This window comes from Palaemon carinicauda, chromosome 11, assembly GCF_036898095.1.
Source record: "Palaemon carinicauda isolate YSFRI2023 chromosome 11, ASM3689809v2, whole genome shotgun sequence".
Classification (NCBI taxonomy): Eukaryota; Metazoa; Arthropoda; class Malacostraca; order Decapoda; family Palaemonidae; genus Palaemon; species Palaemon carinicauda.
Genome location: NC_090735.1, coordinates 72,684,750 through 72,694,749, shown reverse-complemented (window position 1 = coordinate 72,694,749; position 10,000 = coordinate 72,684,750). Strand labels below are relative to the sequence as shown.

The 10,000-nt window shown below is 35.5% G+C and overlaps 1 protein-coding gene across 1 annotated transcript in view; it reads right to left on the bottom strand.

Annotated features, from left to right (window-relative positions):
* The window catches only part of LOC137650071 (uncharacterized), a 612,472-nt gene that overhangs the window by 423,554 nt on the left and 178,918 nt on the right, over positions 1-10,000 (bottom strand). The window lies entirely within an intron of this gene.

Here is a 10,000-nt window from a genome sequence, read left to right as displayed (position 1 = left end):
CGAATCTATCCGGATCACTTTATTTGCTGTATGATTTTGTTCTAGTTTTAAAATATTAACACATTTGTAAATTGTAGGATGCATATGACCTACGGACATCTGTATTGCCCGATGCCACCCTTCTAATGAATTATTGGTACGTGGAAGTTCACTAAGAACACGTTCATATACACTCCAAACACTTGGAGGGAACATTGCATTTCTTCTTCTCCCTCTCCTGCAAGGTCTACCTATCCAAGTATCTTCAAAATATAGTACTAGATCATCTAACTCATCAGGAACTACATCTTGTAATAATTCAAAAACATTTACTATTTCATTGGGAGGAACGAATGCTAAGGCCACCAGCATTTTTGTGTATTTTCGTACTTCTTCACTGCCACAGTATAAGTCGTTCAAACCTAAATCTTGAATTTTTCGCCAAACGGCTTGCGATAGATGGAAAAAACGTATATTCTTCCTTTGCACGTTCCTATTACACAGCGCCAAGATTCTTTCCCACTCTTCAGCACTCTGTCGAGTCTGTGAACATAGCCTTGGTGTAATAAATTTACTTTTCCTTTGGTAGATGTTAGCTTCTCCATACCGTGGGTTTCAAGAAATAAATATATTCAAGTAATATCCCTTTAAGAAAGTTTTGTTTACATTCCTAAAAGTTTTGTTTATATTTCCTAAAAGGGATAATTCCAAGTTTTAATGTTAATAACCAAACGACTGTAATTATATTTAACATTGGAGAGAGAGAGAGAGAGAGAGAGAGAGAGAGAGAGAGAGAGAGAGAGAGAGAGAGAGAGAGAGAGAGAGAGAGAGAGAGAGAGAGACATTTTGGCGCTCAACTGTCAGCGCTCAAATGTTACTGCGCTTAAGTGTCTTGCGCTCATACGTCGGCGCTCATTTGCCGGCGCTTATTTGTCTTGCGCTCAAACGTCGTCGCACGTATAAATATATATATATATATATATATATATATATATATATATATATATATATATATATATATATATATATATATATATATATATGTGTGTGTATATATATATATATATATATATATATATATATATATATATATATATATATATATATATACACACATATATATATATATATATATATATATATATATATATATATATATATATATATATATATATATAATTGCAGCGTGTGTGTGTGTATATATATATATATATATATATATATATATATATATATATATATATACATATATATATATATATATATATATATATATATATATATATATATATATATATATATTGCAGAGTGTAATGGAGGAGATCACAGAGAGAAATAAGAAAATTGTGATTGGCGACTTCAATGATAAAGTTGGAGGGAATAATCAAGGGATAGAGAATGTGATGGGTGTCGAGGGTGTTGGCGAACAATCCTCCCATTGGAGGTACTCTTTTTCAACACAAGAACATCTACAAGTATGCATTGACTTGACCATGTGGCAATTACAAAAATCAAAAAGATCACACAGCCCTTAATAAAGAGAGATGGAGGGCTCTGAGAAATGTAAGAAGCTATAGAGGTGTGGATATTAGTAGTGATCACCAGCTCCTCATTGCCACACTGAAAGCAGCCAACAGAAAGGGAGATAGAATATATATTCTTGATACAACTAAACTTTTAGAAGAGCACAGAAAAACATTTGCAATTGAATGTAATAATCGATTTGTAGTCTTGGAGGCTTTAAGAGATCAAAAGCAGACAATTAATGAAGAATGGTGTGATATTAAAAACATATATCAATCAGTTTGGTAATGGAGCCTTAAGACACGCAGTTACAAGTAGAAAGCCATGGATATCAAAGGATACTTGGGATACTATAAAACGGAAAAAAAATAGAAATTGATTGTTGAAAGTTTTCGCGGAAGTAACGAAAATTATAAGGTAGAGCATGCTAAGAAAAGCTAGGAATGACTGGAGAGAATATTTTGACAGTAAAGCAAATGAGGCTGACAAAGCTATGAATTAAGGAATGGCTATGATGTAAGAATTGCTCGGGACCCACTAAGTGGGCCCTGGAATTGCTCATAGAAGTATTAATGAAATCTTGACTGGGGCAAAGAAGAAGAGAGATGAATATGGTATAACAACAGAAGAAGAAGGAAGACAACGTTGGATGGAACACTTTAGTGAGGTTATGAATAGGAGAAATGAAGGGAATAATTTGATTGATATACCTGAAGCTGGTGAATACCTTTATGTGCCTATGAATTAATCCTGTGTGTTTGAAGTTGAAGCTATCCTTAAATGACTAAAGAGATAGAAAGCCCCATGATACGATCGAATAAATGCCAAGATGATACTAGCCGAAAATTAAGTGACTCACAAAGTACTTACAAGATTATTTTGTAGAATGTGGCACGAAGAGGCAAAACCTGATGAATGTGAGTTAGGTGTGTTGGTGAAAATGACAAAAAAGGAGATCTGAGTGATTGCAATAATCACAGTCATAACACTTACGTCAATTGTTATGAAAATATGAAGTATGCTTATTTTAAAGAGACTGGAGAGAAAGATTGATGAAAAGCTGAGAGATGAACGAGCAGGATTTAGAAAAGATAGAAGTTGAGACATGTACAGCAAAGCGCATAATATAGAAATCACCTTTGATGGCCTTTGTGGTCTATGAAAAAGCCTTTGATAGTATGCACCAGCCAGTTTTATGGAGAGTCCTGCATTATCATGGAATTCCTCTTAAATGTGTAAACTTGATTAAATCTGTTCATGAGCATAGTAAGTGCAAAGTTAATGTTAATGGAATCTTCTCAATTGAATTGTCAGTGAACAGTGGAGTACTCCAAGGGAATGTTTTGTCACCTATGTTGTTTATCCTCCTCATGGATGTTGTAATGTGTAGAACAATCAGAGGTGGTGGAGAAGGATTGGACTGGATTAGTGATAGGAATTTAGCAGACCTAGAGTATGCTAATGATGCTGTCCTAGTTACTAGAATACCACAGGATTTGCAATGCTTGCTTACCAGAATGCATGAAATATCACATGAGGTCTGGCTTAAGAGGAATAGGAGAGAGACACAGATGATGTTGAACGGATTATGCCATGACAGATGAAATATTATTGGAAGGAGAAAGGATTAATAAGGTAGGATCATTTAAGTATTTAGGTACTATGATCTCCAATACAGGATCTTTAGAATTAGAGTTTAGTAAAAGATTGAAAAATGAAAATCAGACAATGGCTAAGTTAAGTAAAATTTTGAAATCAAATCGCTTGAAATTACCTAGAAAATTCAGACTATATATCAATTTATTGAGATCGGTGTTACTCTATGGACATGAGCCATGTTATTGACAATGAAATAATCACCAATAGATTTAGTAGATTTAAGAACAAAGCCCTCAGAAGGACATTGGGAGTTAAATGGCAGGACAGGATAAGAAATGAAACTATAAGAGAGATTACTCGAGGGTCATATGTGGATGAGATCACGATGAGGGGTACGTAGAGAGAGTATGGGTACGCTCTTCGCACTCGCCAAGAGAGATTAGTTCACCAAACGTTCAGCTGGGGTCTACAAGGCACTAGAAAAATTGGAAGACCAAGACCTACATGGCTGAGGACTATAAAGCACGAATTAGGAGATGATGAATTAAAAACTCGAGATAGAGACGACAGGCGAAATAGGCGTAGGAGATGATATATATATATATATATATATATATATATATATATATATATATATATATATATATATATATATATATATATATATTGTAGTTTCTATTAACCAGCTAACGCAATGATAAACTTATAAGACTAGTAGGAAAATTAATGAAAAATAGAATACGCATTGCGTCATTCCTAGAATCGAAAGGTCTGTATTGCTCGAAGATTTGAAAGTAAAATGTAAGATTACGATAAGGAGAGGAGTAAGACCGAAAACATTCAAAGGATGATTTGATTAGAAAGGTTCCCACTACGGAAAAAATCCTCTCTCTCTCTCTCTCTCTCTCTCTCTCTCTCTCTCTCTCTCTCTCTCTCTCTCTCTCTCTCTCTCTCTCTCTCTCAGGTTATATGATTATTGTGAGATGTCAAACGTGCAGTTTCGGGGTAAGTTACGGTGGAAACAATATTTGAAAAGATTGAATGGCACCAATGTTATTCGTAGCAGTTATTGTATTACGTCGCTCATGCCTAGCTGTGGTCGATGAATGTTCTCAAGTATGAAATAGAAATGGATTTAATTGCCTTGTACTGATATAACTCTTCTTAAAAAGATATATATGGGACATTCAAATTCATTAAAACTGTTTTCATTCTCAAATAAACATTTATTGGATAAATGCCCAATTTAAATAAAAATGATAAACAAGCAAATACTTAATAATAACGATGACACAAGGTGCGCTTGTTAGGGTTCTGGTAGCCCATTGGACACGTTCTTGCTTGGTGATCTTCATAACTGGGGTTCGACATTCGCTCACGTTCGATAGTTTTTTGTAGTGCTTGTAACTTCTCCATCCTTGTGAGATAAGGTTCCACCTGTTGTGTCATCAGCAGGCATTGCCTGGCCCTCCCTGGTCCTAGCTTGGTTGGAGGGGGGCTTGTGCGGTGATCATATATATATAAATATGTATATATATATATATATATATATATATATATATATATATATATATATATATATATATATACATATATATATATATATATATATATATATGTATATATATATATGTATATATATATATATATATATATATATATATATATATATATATATATGTATATATATATATATATATATATATATATATATGATTAGGCTGTAGAGCAGTGTCACTGTCTCTTGCCTCTGTCATTCATGAGCGACCTTTAAACCTTATTTCCAACGAAAATAAAAACATATGATTAAAGGCCATGACACTTGTAGAATCATTTGATAGAAAAAGAAATATTTGCTGAAAGTTGTTTAGTAATGAACGAAAGAAAACGTAGACATTCGTTAGACGTCCGTAGACTGGAGAAAGTGTGCAGGTGAGCGAAGAACGTCGAGAGACAAAAGCTGCCGAGAGCTCAGAGCCTGAAGAGCGAATCGCTGGATGCAGATTTAAGTCGGTCAAGGGTCGATTACTGCTCTGGAAGAGGCTGCGAAGGGAGAGGGAGACAGAGGGAGAGGGAGAACGAGGGAGAGAAATGAAAATAACAAGAAGGAGTGGCCGAAGACTCGGAGGCAGAGGTAGAGGAAAGGGAAGCAGTGGCGTAGCCAAATGGGCGACGGGGGCAGGGTGACGTTTTTAGAATAACCACCCCCCCCCCCTCCTCCAAGAGATGGGGACCTCCAAACCAGAGTCACAAAATAAAAGTATATAGTAAACATTTAAAATTACGACCAGCGCACCGGGGTAAAGGGATGGGAGGCATCTTTACTATCTCAGCACGACCCCGCCCCCCGCCCCCCGAAGAGCCCGAAAAACTGTAGCTACGCCCCTGAAGGGAAGAACGGAAGGAGCGGACGAATGACTGGAGACGAAGCATACAAAAACAAAAGGGGATTTTGGTGGAAGACGAAGAAGGGGAAGATAAAGTGTTAAATCCAGCGAGGATGGATGGGCGTAGCTTAAAGAATAGAAGGGGTGATAAGAATAATAAACGTAGAGAAAGACAGGGAGGATTAAGGCGGATTAACAAAGGAGGGGATGGTGAAGGGGAATTGGATCAATAGAACGGTAGAAGGAATTCAACATATATAAAAGATAGTGTAAGAAAGTAATGGGAAATGAAATGTATAAGAAAGGTAATTGGGAAATAAAGGGTTCCATAGATGAAAATGAGTTGAAATCAGGTACATGAAGGAAGTTGTATCAAACAAGAGTCAGTTATAGTCTGGAAACAAAAGGGAGAGAGAAAGGGTAGAACTAAGAAACACAAATGGAAGAAATTCAGGAAAGAAGAGAGATGAGTGAGAAAGAGGAGAGGTGAAGGAACAGGAACAAGTAAGATGGGAGTAATAACTAAGAAGTGGGTCATCCGGTAATGAACCGTAGCTATTATTATTAATATCCTTGCTAATGTACGCGACCCGTCAATATTGACGGCTAAACATTTAGATAGGTATGCACACACACACAGATTCAACCCTTCCCACCTTTTTTCAAATTACAACCAGCTGGTTCGGCAATTTGCAGAAGATTGTGGTTTCCGAGTGTACCTCTCGGGGTCCTTTTCTCCCCAGGTCATGGCTATTCCCGAGCATTACTACTCCCTCTCTCCTAGTGACAGGAAAGAAATGTTTACATATATATATATATATATATATATATATATATATATATATATATATATATATATATATATATATATATATATATATATATACCCAGACGCTTGCTCTTTATTGTATAGGGAAAGATTATTATTATTATTATCATTATTATTATTATTATTGTTATTATTATTATTATTATTATTAGCTATGCTATAAACCAGGTTAAGGGTATAGAAAAGTAAGTGATTATTTGACAACCTATATCTGGGAAAAAATTAATTCTCAGGACTGCAGTAGCCTATTGGAAACGTCCCTGTCTAGCGATCTGCCTGACTGGGGTTCGAGACCACCTCAAGCATGATAGTTTCATGTAATGCCTGCAACCTCACCATCCCTGTGAGCTAAGGATGTGGGTTTTGGGGACCTTCTAGATCTACATGTGGAGTCCTCAGCAGGCATTGCCTGGGCCTCCCTGATCCTAGCTTGGGTGGAGATGGGCTTGGTCATTGATTATATGTATATATGGTCAGTCTCTAAGATACTGTCGCTGTCTCTTACTTCTGCCATTCGTGAGCGACCTTTAAAAAGGAAAATAAAACAAAACAAATACGCAGTAAAAAAAAAATATAAAGTTATAGCTCACGTAAGAAAAGAACCTTTCAAGTAAGCATCATTAACTTTTTGCAAACTCAATTTTCCCTGCTCAGAAGGATGTCGTCCTTGGTATCCCTTCAGTTAAGGGATTAAAATGTTTTTGAAACTCGATGACGTCACACCAGAATCCATTTTTATATTGTGTCATTGAACAACATCGCAAAATATGTCATGTGTCTATGTATAGATATTCAAGTCAAGACTCCGATACAATGGTAATCTATAGAAAAGTCTTTTGAGATCACTAAGGGATAAAAAGAGGTGGAACGAGTAATCTCTATTTATTAAGGGTCATTAATTTTCTTCCTAGCCTAAGTCATTAATTTTGGAAGGCCATAAATGACGAGAAGGTATTCAAATTCTTTTAGAAAAAAAGGGAAAACTTAAGCTTCTTTTATCCGGTAGACATTATTAGCTCAGCTATTTCGAGCAAGTTATTTAGGTTAAGGTAAATAAAGATTAAAGCCCATTTATCACAGGTAAAGCCCTTTTCATAAGCAAGGAGACCACTGATGAGTACCGAGCTTACTTAACTCGACAAACATAGTAGTAGTAGAAGTAGTTACAGCAGTAGGCCTATAGGAAGAGATACCGGCTTACCGTTAAGCCACGAGTTCGACAAACTTAAATTATTATTATTATTATTATGATTATTATTATTATTATTATGAGCTTGGCTACAACAGTTCTTGGAAAAGGAGGATGATGTAAGCCCAAATACCCCAAAAGGAAAAAATAGCCCAGTGAGTAAAAGAAATGAGAAAATATATAAACTAAAAGAGACATAATGAGCGATTGATATCAAATTTAAAGTGCTTTAACTGAGAAAAACAGATACTTGCAAATGAAAGACTTGCTTCAAAAATATTGAAAGAAGATATTATCCTCGATCCTTCAAAGGGAGCTTGCACTAAATGAAAATGACAACAAAAAGTAATTAAAAAATGAGACGAAAAAGAGAAGAGTGAAAAATTTGTAATCATGTCTTATCGTCAGATGCTGTCTTTTCTATTTTGTCATCTCACAACAACACCTGGTCCAATTGGATCCATGAAGCAAATGAAGTCTCTTTCGATTCAGGCAATTTCAGTTCGTCTTTTCCACTCGGTAAATCTAACTCATACCAACGAGATCAAGTTAGTTTCAGTGAGTACAGTGACTCGTCTTTACCACTAGACCACAAAGACTAAAATGTTATAAATTATCATTAAACAGCCACGTATTACAAACTCACCAACAAGGTCCAATGGTAAGGATGGGTTGATTTCGAATCTAAATAGAAAACCTGAATTCTACAGGAATATTTATGAAAGAGTTCTAATCAACTTTCATCTCTCTTGGTGGGATATTGGTAAAGACGAGTCCCTGAACCTCAGTTTCGACTTGGCCCGGGTTCGAATCCTTGGCCGACCAGAAGCTATTATTACTAAGTTAATTCCCCCTTGGGTCTCTGATCCCAAGGCAGGGCGAAGTCGATATTAAGAGGCATTTATGGCTTATATGAATAAGAAAAAATCACGAGTAAATGTGATGAAAACTTATTACATACAGACAAATATTACAAACAATGGTGGAGAGTATATATATATATATATATATATATATATATATATATATATATATATATATATATATATATATATATATATATATATACTGTATATAAATAGATATGTATATGTATATATACAAAAAAAATTACCAACTTTTGAATTATTATAAGGTTATTTTGGTTATTTTCTCGTCTTAAACTCCAACTTACTAATTTCAATAGGCTAATCAGCATAGATAAATTTCCTTCGTGACATTCCTTTATCATGAAGGGCAGCTTTTGCGACACGAATCACGTCGCTATTTTCAAGATATGTGTTTTTTTTTTCAAAATCAGGTAATACACCACCTGACATATGAGTATAATCATTAGGATTATGTGAACGACATTGTCTATACTGACTACATTCATGAAATTACATCAAGAGGAATGATATTAACAGACTGTTTGTTATTTTAATTCTACGTATTTAGGATCTGATTTGTCTGCAGGCAATCTTTTTCTTTTACATTTTCATTCATCATCTCAATCGGGAATTTATTTCAATGTTTGTCATTTTTTCTTTATCTTGAAATGAACGAATTTTGTCCCATTACCATGTGGGGTTGGTTGGCTGCCCGAGTTTACATCAGCATCGCGTATACGCTTGCAATCGCAGCCCGTTCGGTAGGTCTTAGAAATAAAGTCAGCAGATTTAGTTGGCTTCATTAATTCCGGTACACTTCGAAGGAAGCTAAGAAGACGTCTGATAGCTGCACATTGTTCAGGCAATGTGTTAAGCAAAAGAGAACCTGTTGGCAACGGTGCCTGAAAAACAAAGCTGAGCATATAAATTATATTATTTCCCTATCCAGGACTGTGAAAAATTAATAAAAATTATTTTGATTACGTTTCTAGAAGCTCAACGACTTCGTTTAACAGGCAGCGTTGCCATCACTTTCTCTTATGCTAAACATAGAGTTACCTGCTGAAATGTACAGCTGTCAGGCGTCTCCTTGGCTTTCCGTAAAGAGTAACGGAATTAATAAAGCCAACTGATTCTACTGGCAGTGTTTTTCCTCCGACATATGATAGAAAACACTGGGAAATGAGGAAAGAACTCCTCGTATATAGTATTTATGGATCTGGAAAAGGCTTATAATAGACTCCCACGCCAAGAGGTTTGGGGGTGTATGCGAGTATTGGGTACACCAGAGAAGTATGTGAGATTGGTCCAAGATATGAAGCATTAAAGGCGCAGATTATAAGTTAGCATAAGAGATTCTTTTCATCAACGATCTGTTTCAAGTCCATATCTTTTTGACCTGATTATGGATGTGCTATCTCAGGCAATAAGAAATCAATCCGCCCAGTACATGGTAACTAACGACATCGTGTTACATATTCAAAACCAGAGCAATGGATAAAGGCTCCAAAATTACTATGACTGGGACAAGGTTGAACTGAGTAGAAAAGTTTAGGTATCTTGGTTCAACATTAGCTGAAACGGGAAATTTGGATTTAGAAATAACACACACTGCAAGCTGAAT